This window comes from Athene noctua, chromosome 11, assembly GCF_965140245.1.
Source record: "Athene noctua chromosome 11, bAthNoc1.hap1.1, whole genome shotgun sequence".
Taxonomy (NCBI): domain Eukaryota; kingdom Metazoa; phylum Chordata; class Aves; order Strigiformes; family Strigidae; genus Athene; species Athene noctua.
In genome coordinates, this window is record NC_134047.1 from 15,296,048 (window position 1) to 15,311,743 (window position 15,696).

The window sequence follows — 15,696 nt, forward strand, 5'->3', positions numbered from 1 at the left end:
GGAAACTCCCACTGTGAACCGTGACACTTCCATCATGTGGGACCACTCTGTGAGACCTTGTCATTTTGTAGCTTTGGAAAATTAACTGCAAAATGATTTTTCCTGACAGTTTTGACAATGGAATGTGTTTTGTTTTATTCTGTAATGATCAGACTGACAGTCTCTCTGTAAATAATTCATACAAAACCCCATAATGTGTGACTATGCAATTCAGATCCAAAAATATGCACCTTTAACACTGGCAATATAGAGAATTATGTGCTTATTACAATGGATTTCACTGGGCAGTTCTAGTTAAATATGCCCTACATTTATTTAATTTTTATAGCTAAGAGAAAAATGATTAATGTTGGTGTGCGCCTTATTTATTAACACTTTGTTAGGTAATTGCCACCTTTCTGCAAGTTTAATTTTACTGATGGGGTGGTAAATAGTTAAACATAAAAAAAAGATGGGACATTACTTTATGGATATTACTTTATACAAGAGCTAGTACCTTGCATTAATGTTCTTGTATTATGTCTGAATTTATTACTTCGTGCTGCTCTCACCTCCAGGCATGGGAATGGCTCATCTTTCTGACCTGAAAAGGGTCTTGTGTGCCTGAATGCGTATTTGCCGTTCTCCTAAAACCAGAAGAAGATATTAATACTTGAACCCACATTTTTTCCTGGTTCTGGTGGAGGTGGTCAGGCCGCTGGGGAGTGTGAGGTTTCTCATTTGGGGAAATGCCTTCCCCCTTTTCTGGACCAGCTTTGCAGCTCATCTCTGACCCCCTGACTCCTCTCCATTCACCTCCTCTTCCCACAGCAGGTTTTTGCTTTTTCTTTCTCAGTTCAAGGCCTCTTTTGAATTAACTTCTCCACCACTTCTATGAAAAATCGTCCCTAAGGCCCTTGATTTCCTGAGCCCTTCTAGCAATTTTCAATGTGAATGTCAGTTTGGCAAATGTAGAAATTAGGACAGTTATGAGGCCACCTGTCCCAAATTGGACAGCCAGAGCCCAGGTGGGGAAAGGCTGTGGCAACACTCCCTGCCCAGAAGTGCAGAGTGTGGGGTGCAAGGGTCCAGGAACTTGCACCCCACATGCTCCTCGTGGGAGCCATGTGTCAGGCCAGCCCCTGGCTCCTCTGTGTGGGGAGCTCCTTGCCTGGTGTGCCCACCAGCACCAGCTTCCTCTGGGCAACCTCAGCACCACCCAGCGGGGTTGCTCCTGGGGAGACAAAGGGAGATTGGAAGGGAAACCCAGAGCTCCTCTGCCTGTGCGGCTGGGCTGAGGGAGCCAGAGCTGCCCATGCATGGGAGAAAGGATGCAGTCTTGTTTGGGAAGAGGGACACAAGCTCAGGAGGAGGCAGGGATGCTTGCTTGTAGGGAAGACAGGATGCATGCCTGGAGGAGAGTTGCAAACTGGGGCAGAGTTAGCGATGCTCGCAGGACAGGAGGGATGCGTGCACGGGAGGTGGGATGCAGGCAGGCAGGAGGTGGGATACATGCAGGGCACGAGGGATGCAGGGCACGAGGGATGCAGGGCACGAGGGATGCAGGCAGGGGAAGGCAGTGCAGAGCAGCCCGGAGAGGACGGGGGCGAGCGCCGGCTGGGGCCGCAGCTCCTCCCCCGCCCCCTTAATCGCCGTGCCGGGACGCCGTGATGGGCAGGAGCGCAACCCAATCCGGTCGGGGCGGCGGGGCTGGGGCGCGCCGAGCGCGGGCAGCGGGGCTGGGGCACGGCGCGGCGGGATAGCACGGCTCGGCTCGGCTCGGCTCGGCTCGGCTCGGCTCGGCTCGGCTCGGCTCGGCTCGGGCGGTGAGTGCTCCCGGGAGCTCTTCCAGCGCGGCTCCATCTTGTGGGAAGTTGCCGGCTCCTGCTCGGGCGGAGCGTCCCGGCGGCGGGAGGGGAAGCGCCGACCGGCCCCGGCGGCTCCGCGGGGCCCGGCCCGGCCCTCGCTGCCGCCCGGCTCCGCTCCCGCCCGCCCGCGCCGCCCTCCCGGGGCTTGGGGACGGGGTGGCGGGTGTCCCGGCGCAGCGGGACGGGCGCGGAGCGGGGCGGCGGGCGCGGAGCCCAGCGCGCATCGGTGCCCGCCGGGACGCGGAGCGAGTATCCGCGGGGCGCGCTCCTGCCGCCCCTTTCAGCCTCCCCGCGGCGATGAAAAGGCACTTGTCTGATCCCTTCCCCTGGAAAACTTCAGCCCCGGGCGGAGCCGGAGCGGGCCCCGTGGCCGGGTTGGCGGGTTCGGTACGGCCGGGCCGGGGCTCCGCCGCTGGGATGGAGCGCGGCGCGCAGCGAGAGCCCCGAGCTGGGCGAAACTTCGGGCTTTGTGCGAGTTGGTGGAAGCGGAGCCCGGCTGCAGCGAGGGGAGGTGCTGCTCTCCCCGCTGCGGGTTCCCGCAGAGCAGCCCTGAAAAGGGGATTCGGTTTGCATTTCCCTTTTATCTTTTGTGCGAGGTAGTGTTCCCAAAAGCAGAAAAAGTGAGAGAATTGGAGCCGGCTTCTCGTCTAATTGAAGCGGGGTGAAATCAAATGAATTAGCGAGACAGCTGTATGGGTTTATTTTTATACATCTCTAATTTGGACTGGGAGAGGAAGTGTCACCCTGCTCCCCCGAACAATGGCTTCTTGTTGGGAGTCTGCGAAGGGGAAGAGCAGGGAATTTTTCAGGAGGTGAAGCTTTAGACTTGCCTTTGCATGGGAAAGGCTGGGGCACCCTGGCACTGGGTGTAAGTATTCTAATGGATAGCATCACATCCCGCTGCTCGCAGAAGTAACAAACTCTGCAGGCATGACTTTTCTCCAGTGGTTAAGTTTTTATCTACGTGGAAATAGCAGTGAGACACGTGGATGGGAATCTATTCTCCAGTTAGTGCTTCCTTGTGACGGGCTACATGTGTCTGCTTTATAATAGCATCCATATTTTCAAGCAGGGCATCACTTGAGCTCATTTATTTCTTTTCAGGAGAGCTGTTGGTATAGCTCTGAGCAAATGCCATTGAATCAGCCTCCGAGGTTATTGCTGTTACACAATCCCAGTGGAATGCGTGTGCACACGAGAGCTGGGCTTCCTGTTTTTGGTCAGTCTGCAGAAGAGACTATAAAACATAATAGATATCTCAGATAAATTGCTTTTGCATGAGAACTTGGAGCCATTGTTCAACCGGTAACACTTGTGACTTCTCCAGTGAGCTTGGTAACCTGAGAAGAAAAACTCCTTAATGCTGGGAGACTTGCTCGGAGTAACTTTAAAGACAACAGCTGGAACCTGGGTATAAAGAGGGAATAGTTACAGAGATCAACATATGTTAGTGCTGTGCATAATGATGTACAGAAATTCAATCTGTTTTCAAAAGAAATCTTGTGCAAAGAGGAGCTGCTGGTAGTTTGTCACTGGAGAACAGTGTTTCGGGGGATTAGTTGACACAGGGCGAGTCCCCTGGGTGCAATATTCTGCAGCTGATTTCTGCCCTGGGGGTGTTTGATGGCCTTTTGTGGGGTGTGTGCATGCAGAGAACTTAAATACTAGATCTGCTGGTTTGGTCTGAAAGACTTTTTTTTTTTCTTTTTTTTTTTTTTTTTTTTTTAAAGTATGTCATCAAATAATTTGTTAAGAAAAATCTTTTCGAAACACTGCTCTTATCATAGCCCGTTAATCTTGCCAAAAGTTTAACAATTTGAGGATGTTGCTTGGTTGTAACCAAGCTCCTTCGAAGGAATTCTCTGCTTGTGAAAGATGAATTACTCATTCTTTGTCTGGGTTAAGAGATCATTATTTGATTATTAAACTCTGTTATTTAGTGCTAGATATAAAGAATTATGCTTAACCAGGGACTTTGTTCTCTTACCAAAACTAATCTGACAAAGTTTCCCCTCCTATAAAGTAGGCAAACATCTCCCCAGATTAAAGAATGCCCAAAACTCCAGAAATCTGTTTACTGGTTTTGGCTAGATTAGCTTCACAGTGGCGGGGGCTCTGGGGGCTGACGACTTCATTAGGTATTCGGCTGATGGATGCTCGGATTTGGGATAAATGCAGAGGAACTCCTTCCCCTGGGGCTCACTCACTGACTTCTCTAGTCTGGGTTTCAATTGTTGTGAGATTAAGATGGTGAGAGAAGGAATTGCAGTCTTGTTAAATGGGTTTGCTGCTGAATCCACTCATGCGGGATCTTCTAGTAACTCTTTCCTGTGTTTACTGGGCTCTCTAGTTCAGCAACTTAGTTTTGGAGAGGTGGAAATACAACAGTTATGACTTGAAGGAAGTGGATGAGAATGCTACTCAATGATTGATTGAAAAGGATGCTGGGGACAGTAATTCACTAATTTTGCTTAAGCAGCTGCTAGTGATCCAAGTGTCTTGTGGATAGCTTTACAAGTAAACTTCACGTTGGAAATAGTCTTGTCTTTTGTGTAGTAAAACTGTAAGTGTTCCACTTCTTGGAGCATCGGGGCAGGGGTTGTGTTTTTGCTAATGTGTATTGTGTAATGGATTGGGAGAAGTGCTTTTCTTTTTACATGATTGGCAGTGGGTTTAGGAAGGATGTGCCCATCATCTTTCTATATAGACATTTTAATTAACTTCCTTATCAAAGTAGATGGTAGTGGTCAGTACTAAGTGCACATGGTCACTTAGAGAGCTTCTTTTAGCTCTTGAGATTGCCTTGGTGGTGATATTTCAGGTCACAATAGTTTATTTGATGATGTTGCCTAGGTATACCCTATCTGTGTTCTTGGTAATCTATTTTAGATAGCATTAAATGGTAGGTGGTGAAACACAAAGAGGCTCTGTTTTCAGTAAAACCAAAGGTGGAGTGAGTTCTGCTTTATAGCAAAATTTCAGGTGTGGTTTGTTTTTTGTTTGGGTTTTTTGTTTTGTTTGTTGGGGTTTTTTTAAAGTTACAATGTTTTTCATCTCTTTTCGTCTTAAAATGCTGAATGCCGTGAACCAGAATCCTCTGGGGACATTTGACATTTGTCCCTCTTTACTTACATACAGGTCTGTTAGCTTGATTTTCTTGCATGTGAACTGCCTGTACCAGAGGAGGTGATGGTAAAGCAGCGCCTGGCCTGTTGGCACTATTCTGGGGTTTTGTATAGATCCAGCGGTGCCCTGCAAAGCCGTCCCAGCTCACTAATGGTGTTCCACAAGGGTGTTTAAGGATTGCTCTCCACCTGCCATGTTGGGAGGTAGGTTAAACCAGTGCAGGGACATGGTGATGCTTCTGATCAAGAAGAGAGTCAGAAGGCGAATGTGGAGAAGGAAGAACAGAGATGTCACCTGCTATGGCATTGCTTTGCAGTTTGCAGAGAGTTGGACAGGTGAAATTTATGTGGCTACAACTTGATTTTTGTCTGTGTGCCACAAGGTAGCAACAAACAGCAAAAGAAACATGGTTTCAGTTGGTGTTTTGTTCAGGCTTTGAGTATTACCTTTGCCTCCGTGTATGTTAGAGCAGTCATTCAGCACAGAAAAGCAGATTCTCATCTCTCGGGGCCAGCTGTTTAAACACGTGACTAACAAGCTATCAACCAGCATGGTGCAATAACATATTAATTTTTAACTTGTTACTACTGAGAAATATTGGGAATAGCCACAATATGATGTGTTAATATTTATTAACTAATTACTGACCTTCTCATACTCAGCAGTTTTTGAACTAAGTATTATTGTGTATTAAATATTTTGTGTATCTTTTTGGACATTGAGCTCATGGAGTAATTAAAGTTGCTAATTACAACAAAAAAGCCAAACACGAATCCAGAAACATCTACCAACAGATCTGTGTGAAAGGTAAAGTTTAAATACTGAGTTTTAAAAGTTTACCAAATAACCTTAACGTGTATGCAGAGTAAAACATTCCTGAATATCTTTTCATTTCAAGTACATTGCAAAACTGAGACTAACTCTTTTAATGAGGGTGATGCAATATTGTATGAAATCACTATTTGTTGGGTTACTCTGAACGTCACAATACCACCTTTCTCTTTTCTATCCCTGGTCCCCTTCGATAGGCATCTGTTGACATCTTTGCACATACATTCCTGTTGGCACTTTGGGAATTGGATTATTGCACAAGCTGCAGTGGCTGTGTTTGTGGTGAGTAGGTCTTGGCTGAGCTCTTCCTGCAGCGCTACTGGTGGGGGCATGTGTGGAAGGACTGTTTCCCCTCTGACCATCCCAGAGAATTGCTCTGACTCTAATGTAGAATCAGCTTTCCCTGCTTGCACCATTAAAGCCCTTTTCCAGCCTGGAGGTACCTGCTGTATCACCTTCCTGGAGGTGGGAAGGGTGAGAGGTGTGATCTCATGATTGAAGGCAGTTGGGTGATGGTCTAACATTGAGGCTCTGGATGGTGTGGCTGGGAGAAATGATGCTAACAGGCCATCCTGGAGGTCCTCTGAGCAGTGGCTGCTCAGCTGACAGTGGCTATAATTGCTATCAGCCATGTGACTACTGCCCATGAATGTGCTACTGTTGTATCCCCTGCTCCACACACTTGAGTTTGAGTGTTCATACGGGTCTCTCTTGGATTTATTGGATGGCAGGGAATTAAAGCAGGTATTTTCATCATGGTCTGTGCTGGGAGCAGGTATGGGGTGGGTGGTGCTTAGGCACAGCAGCATTTAGTACAGCTTCAGTCTTAGCAGCTGCCTACTTCATACTCTTCAATGCTGAAGTTGTAGGTGATGGGTCAGGCTTGTTCTGTCCTAGTGTTTCCTGCGCTGGATATTCTTCCTGACTCTAGGTCAGGTTTTCCTGAAGTGGAGACTTCGATAATGCCTCTCCATCATGTTCTGTACTGTGAGATTCACCTGGAGTGCTGCAGCGTGGCCTGCAAGAAGTCTTCTAGTTTGTGCAGATCCCTTTCCCAAGTGAAGGGCGAGGTCGGGTGTAGATTTCATCTGCTTTACCAGCAAGCAGCATGAGCCTGTCTGGGTGGCATTGCAGCACTGTGCCATCAGCTTGGGGACAGGGAATCCCAGCTGTCAGAAATCTTCCTGCCCCATCTCGCTGTGCTGCAGCCCCCAGCCTACCCAGTCTCCCTTGGCACATCACACCAGTATACCTCCTGGGGTAGGTGTGCTGCAGCACTGAGTACGTGCTGCCTGTGGAGGGTGATGGATGCCCACACTTTTAACGATCAAAGAGATGATTTGATTGCAGCCAAAATGTGGGACTTGTGAATGTTTGTGGCTGCAGAGCCCAAGCCTGGGCAGCAGCCGCTGGGTTTTGAAATTCCAGGTATTTGGTGTGACCCTATGTGATAAGGTGTTGGTGTACCCTATGTCATCTGCCAGCTATGTGAAGAGCAGCCTGTCTTCTTGTACCAGCTGAGCAAGAAAACATAATAAATTGATGGAGATGGAACACCTAAGTCTCCACTTAAAAGGGCTGGACAGTGAGGTGGGAGGAAAGGACATGCCCATCTCCCTCTGTGAATACCACAATGTTTGATCCAGAGGTGGTGGCATTGGAGGTAATCGAGCTCTTCCTGGTGGTGGGCATGTCTGACGTCAGTGCTGACAGCAGCCCTGACAGCAGCACTGCCTGCTTGGCCCGGTCTACCCTCTTCCAGCAGGTCTGTTCCCATCAGAGGGGTGTGGACCTCCCTGCACAGGCTGCTGAGCTGTGGTGGCCAGTGCACTTGGTTGCTGTGGCATCCGCTGGTCTCTTGGGAATCTGGAATCTGTTGGCTTTTTTTGGTAATAGATGAAAAACGCCAGGAATGACAAGCAAGTCCTGTCTAGCCTGCTTATATCATCTGTGCTCCTCTAACAGCTAGTGTTTCACGTCTCAGTTCTGTGGGTTAATGCTTGTGCTACTCAAAGCTAGTTTTGTCACTGGGCCTGTGAGTGGCATGATGATGAAGAGGTAGCCTCTATGTCCCCAGAAGAGTTGCTATCAGCAGAGACAGAGCTATCGAGAGCCATTCTTTCCCATTTGTTTATTTTGCCCTTTGATTCCTGCTAGTTTATCTCCACCTTTCAGCAGCTGTGAGCCACGAAGGCGACAGCTGCCCATGGAAATACAGAATTCCTGGCAGGTGGGCTGCTTGCCTTGGGTCCCCTTCCTTGTGTCCCTCTGCGCCGGCGGGTCTGTGCTCTCCAACACCCTGTGCTGTGGGGTGATGTGCATGTCCCAGGGGGTGAATTAGCCCCTCCTGCAACATCCAGACTCCCCACGGGGCGCGGCAGCCTGTGCACTGCTGACATTTGGGAATCAGTATGGAAGAAATAAAATTATTATAGGTTTGACATGCATCTGAGGATGTGGGGAGCAGGACAACTGTCTGAAATGGGAAACTCTGGTTAGGACTGCTGCCGATTGCCCATGTCAATCCATATGGGCCATATGCTTCTAACCAGTCTCCTTGTCTCATTTCCTTCTCTGAAACGATTACAGCTGTTTTTCCTGCCTCTTCAGTAGGTTTTTTGTTCCTGTAAAAAGAGTGACAGCTCACAGATGCTGCTGGGAGTCCCTACTGCATAGCTGGGAAGAGAAACTATTGCTGTGATATTCAAGAGAAGATAAGGTTTTGAAGTAAGCTTCTTTGTTTTTTCTTTTTAAAGCAAAGAGAGTTTGCTGTCTCATTTACTGTTTTCCCATCACATACTGCCCTTAGTGGTGGAAGTTAGAGAGAAGGTGCTGTCACTTATGGGTGGAACAAGGAAGGAAGAAGTAATGTTGGCCATGAACGTATTACCCAGTGTTAAGAGGCATTCAGCATCCAGTCTTGCTGCTATGCTTGTAAAATTTGGGTTCAACCCAAAGTGTTGCTTAGGTGGTGACTTTTTTCTTAAGAAGTCCATGACTGAAATGACAGCAGTGCATGAGATTCAAGGTTCATCATTGCTGGTCCTCCACTTAGCACAGTGCACCTTCTCTTCTGTTCTGCCCTTTTTGCATTTGGACAAGTAATTGCAGACTTCTGTAGTGGGGTTAATAATCCAGCTCTGGTCAGGTGAAGAAGGAGTCCTAGAGATACTGAAGCCTATGTGAGTGTTTTACAGTTTATGGATGGATGGATGGATGTTAAAGGGGGATCTGAAGACAGTGAGAGAATCTATATGTACCCTCTTTTAGACAAACGACCCATGTAGTGCAAGGAAGGTGGGGTTAACATGACGGAGTATATAGCTGTGTTGAGTTGGTTTGAAAGCCAAGTTGAGATGGTGCCTGTAACAAATAAAACCTACCGGTGTGCTTATGTGGGAAGTCTGTGTGATCTTGAGTTTTAGATGCTGAGAGCATACAGAACTTCTATGCTCTGAGTGGGTTGGTTGTCTGTTGGCCATAAACCCTAAACAAGCAAAGTTTCTCTTATTTTCCAATCCTCGGGTCACTTTGGCTCTGTTTTGCCTTTTTTTGCTGTCCCAACATAACAAAAAAGCAAGGTGTCCCAATAGCTGTTGTATTGGCGTCTGAGATAAGAAACTTTCTTGTACAGGATCCTGGTGATATGTCTGTGGCTGGTGACCATTTTCCTGCCTCATCTTCCCAACGGTCTCACTGCTGTTCAAGGAGCCACAGGCTGGCTCTTCTTCCTGTACAAAATATACTGGGGCTGTACTCTTTTCAGCCCATGTTATAAATGATATTTCATAAACTGCTGTAGGAAATGGAAAATAAAGTAATTCTGATTTATGTTCTTCTAGAGCCCTGTTCTTTAGACCAAAATACACAGGATAAGTTTGGCCCTTCCCTCTATTCACTTTTCATAGACTCCTTTGTTTTTAATTTATATATCTTTTTATTCTAAATTCCTCCCATCCCTAAAATAGAACAGACATCAGCCTGCAAGCAAAGGTTGCCAGACATTGGTCTTGTGGATTATAGTGGCTTTTTGGCCTGGTTGGAGACTGAGCCCCACCCTACGTAGGCTTGGATTAAAAATAGCTTTTCTTTTCAGCAGGCTGAAAACTGCACAACATATTCACATCTTGGTTTCTGGGGCACTGGCTGTCATGGAAAGTCCTTCAGCTATAAAATACCTCAGCAAATATGTTTGCTGCTAATTCATCCGAAAGTGCTAAGTTGACCATGTTGGAGCGGTGTACAGCCAAGTGTCTAACTGACAGCTATGTAGTTATTGTAGATATTTGGTAAAGTCTTAGTTGTGTTTCTTGCAGGACCTGAAAGAGCTGAAAACTGTAGACCACAGGCTCTGTAGTCCAGCAGCCTGGAAAGAAACCCTGTTAGTCCTTGTTAGTGGAGAGAGTTGACTGGATGGGATAGAGGTGAATGGATGCTGTATCGCTGAGCCTCGGTGGCAGGAAGCCATTTGATTCCTTAAATACTTACCTTAGCTTAGGCAGTTGTTAAGAGAACACCAGCAGAAGCTCTTATGCTTCATTACCTGTGATGGTAACATCTTAGTGTGATAGCAAGGTGTCTCACAGGTGGCAGGAGGACCCTGAGGCTCTGCTCTTGGGGGAGTGTTTAGGGGTGGAAGAGGTTCCTGGATGGAGAGGTGCTTTTATGGATGAAGGTCTGGCAGACTCACAGGTCACTAGCTCTAAGAAGGAAGGACAGAGCTCTGGCCAGCTGAAAAATGAAGGCAAGTGCTTCCCATCTGGTTGTATGAGCTTGGCAGGGAGTTGGGTGGAAAGGGCTCTGATGGCTGGAGGTCATGCATTCAAGAGGAGAGAGCAATCCTGACCTATAACCACAGCCTTTTATCATTTTGCCTTCATGTTGACTGGTGTTTTGATACCTGACAAGAACAGCAACAACATTTTGGGGCTGCACTAGGCATTAGGCTGCCAGTTTAAGTATGTCCTAGTTCAAGTGCTGTGGGGAAGTATGAGGGCCAGAGGATTTCTCCTGCCCTACAGCCTCCAGCTCAGTCCTGTCTGCCTATACCTCAGCTGCACACTCCTCCCTCCTCTTATAAAATGGAAAGAAGAAAAAAAAAAAAGGGCAAGAGGTTGACCAGTATCTGGTATGGTGATCTCACTCCCCACTGCCTGTTGGAAAAGACAGGCCTTGAAACCAAGACTTCTCAGGCAGGCCTGAGTAGCTGGCTGTGGGATAGCAGGAGGGAAGAGTCGAGCATCTCCTTGCTCTGGGTATCTGTTCTCTGCCTCGTGAACCTCAGCTGTTGACTTCTTGCATTGTTTAATTTGTTTTCCACTGTCCGGGCCATGCTTGTGTGAGGCAGTAAGTTGTTTTACAGGGTGGTAGCAGATGCCAGCTACTTGCAGGATCCTGTGCTCTGCGGGGGGAGGCAGCATGTGGCCCATCCAGGATGTGGAAGCAGGCGGTGCTGCCTAGCAGTTGAAGCCTCCAGCTTTGCCGTAAGCCTCTGCGGTTGTTTAGGGCTGGGGTAGAAATAAATGAGCAGGGCAGTGCGATGGGAGGAGGGCAGGAGGACTCTGCCCATTGCCTGTTCCATGTCTGTTTATGACTAGCATGCTCTGTGGGCCTGGAATGGTTTACGTGACCTTGTTGAACAAATATGTCTCTGAAAGGCTTTCTTCTCTTCAGTTTTTCTTAGACTCCTCCTTGGCCTGTTCTGTTTCTGGTTCTTCTATTCTAGACTAGACTGTGAAAAAAAACCCCTTAAAAATGTGAAATATTGCATCTCTCATAAAGCCTTTGTAAACAGTCATGAAACTGGCTGTAGAAGGACACTAGGATTTTGTTTCTTGTAAAGTCTAGGGACAGAGCCTTAAGCCTTTGTCTCAGTTGCATGTTTTCACTTTAGTTGCAAGTCAAGGGCCTATTTGTTCATATCTCAAATTCTTAAAGAGGAAAAATTGACTCCTGCAGTTATGCCTTTACTACAAACATTTTTTTGCGAGAGGAAACTGAATTTTTCTTGAAAAAAAATGCTAGCTGGGCTGTTTTTAAAAATTGTATAAATACAGGAACTTAAACAAGGCAGTGTGACCTGTTGCCCACTGCAGGTCAGGTCAAGACAAGTCAAAACCTGCAAAACACCAATTTGGGAAAAGCATAAAGAAGAAAATCAGAATCTCTGGGAGATGAACCAGGCTGAGTAACATCAGAAGTGCTGCTGTCCTGTATCAGTGTTTCCAGTATCAGGTGCTGAATGAGGTTGTGCTTTGGGGAGATGCTGTGTTTTGCAGGAGGTGTTGGTGACTGCTGGTGCAGTAGCCAGAGAGGGCTTGGCATGCAGTAGGTAATCCTGCCCCTGACCTGGGTCCCATTAGTGCAGCTCCTGCCGGAGTTTTGTTTGCTAGAAATGCTACTGTTGCCTTGACTCCTGATGATGGGGAGACTGTCTTGCTAGGGGAAAGAATCTGAATTAATTGCAGAGCTCTAGGGACATCCTCTTGGATTCCTACTGAAATTGTTATGTCTCATTGAGGTGGTGGAAATAAAGCTTAAGAAAAATCTCCTTTGTTCTCCATTACTTTTTTTCCTGAAGATTGACATATGAAAAGTATTTTGATACTAGAAGGAAAATAGGAATGCATGTGATTCTGCACTCAATTTATATATATGGGACAGATTGTTTTGCCAATATGTTAGGGATTACATTAGGGCTCTCCAGAGCTGAATGCACAAGACATTTAAAACGCAGGTAGAAGACTTTGGATAACAGAAAGTTGTACACTGTCTGGATTAGATGGAAGGTGATACATAGTGGGTTGTTAGTGAAACAAGGTTTCATGGTCACCTGTTACACTCTTTTTCTTGAGGTACCTTTGCAGCTTGGCATCGCAGGAGCTGACTGGGCGAGCAAGGTGTGATCCTGCTTCTGCATGCTGGAAGTACCATCTGCATTGTTAGTGCCAGAAACAGTGCCCACGAATGATGCAGTCTGTGCCAACATAGCGTAACAAGATGAGTGGTTTTGATTCACGAGAGCATCCCACCTCTGATGTACCCATTAGTTTTCAACAGAAGTTGAAGACTGGAGTGCTTTGGGTTACCCTATTCAAAGCAACGTGTTTCTCTCTTCCTAAATTTGATCAGGTTTGGAGTTTTAAAATGTTTGTATTGGTCTTTGCCCCAGAGATGTTGCTAGTGTATGTGGTACCGTCTCAGCCCTGGCCACAGATGTCCATGGTGCCAGGACATCTGCTTGATGGGCTGTGCTCAAAATTAAGAGAGAAGGGGGATTGTTGATCTGCTTTTTCCACTGTTTCTCCAGTGCTACAAGGCAGAAGAGTGTCTTGCTCTACTTTCACAAACAGTAGGACTGAACTTGCTGGCTTTGACTCTGCCCTGCTGGGAAGGACGAGGATTGTGGATGAGGTACCATGCTTTTTCACAGTTGCTGCTCCTGTTTTTAAGGAAGAGCTCAGCACAGCCCCTCCTGGCAAGCAAAACTGCTCCGTGAACACCAAAGTTCTCAGTGCGTCCAGAACAGGCTAACCAAGTGGAAACTTGAATTTAAACTACGCATTCCTGTAACTGGCATTTGTATTTTGTGAAGCAGTGCTTCATCTGCGTTGTTTGCTAAATAACCTCTGAAAGATCATAAATCCTGGGTCCTTGTTTACGCTGCCATTGCAATCTTATGCTTCTTCCTGCTAATCAGCTGGGAAGGGTCTGGGGAACGTTGTTTGGGTTTGGAGCAGTGCTGTGGCTTTGAGATTCCAGGATGCTGAGTCTCATCCTAGGGACAGGCTTGGATGCTCTCCTGTCTTGGAGCCTCTGCAGCAAGACGCTAATGAGCAGGCTGATGCTCCAGCCTGTTGCTGTTTTCCTTGGGTTAAAACAATGTTTGTCTTCTGCTATAACTGCTGAGCAGCTGCAGAGCTGCAATGGTATATGCATATATATATATATATTCCACTGTAAATCCTGTAGTTAAACGTTTCCTTGACCCAGCATAGAACAAAGTGCTTGTCTCCAGCTGGTCACGGAAATAAAAGGAAGTGAGTTCCAAAACAATATTGCAATTAAGCTTTTTCTTCCTGAATTCTGCACAAAATGTTTTGCCTTCAAGAGATGATTGTGAGTAAAATCACTTAGGGAATACATAGGGTGTTGTGGATATATGTAAAGTTATCCTGTTATGACTGGTATTGTGCAGACAAGCAGGGAGAAGGTTAGCCCCTGCTTATAAGAATTGTTTCTGAGATGCAACACTTTGAAGGAGGATGATAGAGAACAAATGGAAATACATCTGCAAATGGATTCATGTTTCTCAGTGCTCCTAGAAGTAATAAGCAAGTTTCTGAATCCTCACTTTGGTAGAATTCACCATGCCATAAGGAGAGAGGGGAAACTGGGCCTTCTGAAAACTGAAAATATTTTGAATAAGTGGTCTTAATGTCTGACTTAAACTTTAGCCTGTTCCTTTCTGCATTGTTTGTCCAAAACTGGGACTAAGCTTTCCTTGGGGACACGGATGGGAGGTTCCAGTGCAATCCTGCCCCTGCCCTTCTGTTGCCCACCCTTTTGTAACGTTCTTGTTGATCTAATTTTCAGCTGGGCTCTTGCCACTGTTTTATATAAACCAAATGCTCAAGCAAAGGCAGCGTAGTCAGACTTCTTGTTGAAAACTTGAAAAGCTTACATTGCTTTTGCCCAGAAAGAAGCTTCTGGAAGTTATCGTAGCTCTCCTGGATGGATGGTTATGGCAGCGCCCAGCCTACCTTAGTTAGATGGCAAGACCTTTTATGCCTCCCTCTCCCTTCTCTAAGGGGTATATACCCTTTTTCTGGGTTATATAGGGTTGTTTTAGGCAGTCCCTTTGCTCCCTGTCTTCTGAAGGTCTATATAAAGAGGTCTTGGAAAGCCATGAAATGGAGTAAGATTCTGTCATGTGCTAATGGCCTTGAAACCCCTGTTATGCAAGAGCCTTTACAACGAGTACTGGTCAATAATTCACTTAAACCAATGCACAAAGCTGTAATTGCTAGATATCAGCTTGGCACATAGCAAGGTACTGCACTTTATTTTAGTGCATTGCCCTTTCATGTGTAACACTCGTAGCTATATTCTTCATCAGCATTTGGACCTCTTTGGTGTAATCCATGTAGTACCTTGTGGGGTTATTGCTCCCAGCTATAGATCTTGCCTTCCCACCTGAGCTGCAAAGTTGCTTCATGCCTTCTATCAAATGACATGCCTTGCTTAGTCTTGGCTTTATGTAGGACCTGTAGATACTTTTGGTTTTAATTTGAGAGGATGAGGGGTTCTTTTTAATACTAATTCTTAAAGCATTAAACTCGGCAGCAGCAACAGACTTGAGAGTATAAGAAATCTGCAAAGTAAAGACTGCCTTTGCAGCATAGAGATCAGTCTGCTACTAGTAGCTGTTTTTTATGGGCTAGAAAATGTGAGACAGCTTACTAATTAACAGTGTAATGAGCTGTATGGTGAAGATATGGTGCTAGGGACCTGAAGGCTATGGGCGGTGACTTGCAGTGTATGTGTGAGTGGTAACCTGCCTCTACCTTACCTTTCTACACATCTGAAAAGAGTGCAATAGTTGTGGGAGCCCCTGAAGTTAACCTCTCCAGCAGGTCCATCCTACAGAAGATTTTCTGTTGGGCTTCGAGACAAAAAGACCAGTTAGGGGGGAAGCCAACAAATGCAAGCATGAGATAAATACCAGGAAAAGCTTCAAGGTCCCTTGAGATGAGATTCTGGACTAGTTCAACACAGCTGAATTTGCAGACCCACTTGCACAACATGATGAGCCATGTGCCAAAATCTTCTACCTCCAGCATCTGGCAGAATGTTCAGATGAGATACCAGTGACTCCTTAAAGATCCTCCTA

The 15,696-nt window shown here is 46.5% G+C and overlaps 1 protein-coding gene across 3 annotated transcripts in view; it reads left to right on the plus strand.

Moving 5' to 3' along the window:
- Window positions 1-1,711: 1,711 nt before the first annotated feature.
- Window positions 1,712-15,696, plus strand: part of PLS3 (plastin 3) — a 53,309-nt gene continuing 39,324 nt past the window's right edge. For 2 of the 3 annotated variants that reach the window (XM_074915241.1, XM_074915245.1), the window contains exon 1: window positions 1,712-1,805. The gene's annotated coding sequence lies outside the window, so the exon portion shown is untranslated. Of the gene's footprint in view, window positions 1,806-8,414; window positions 8,532-15,696 lie in introns of those variants that run through there. The other variant, XM_074915244.1, reaches the window with a different exon arrangement.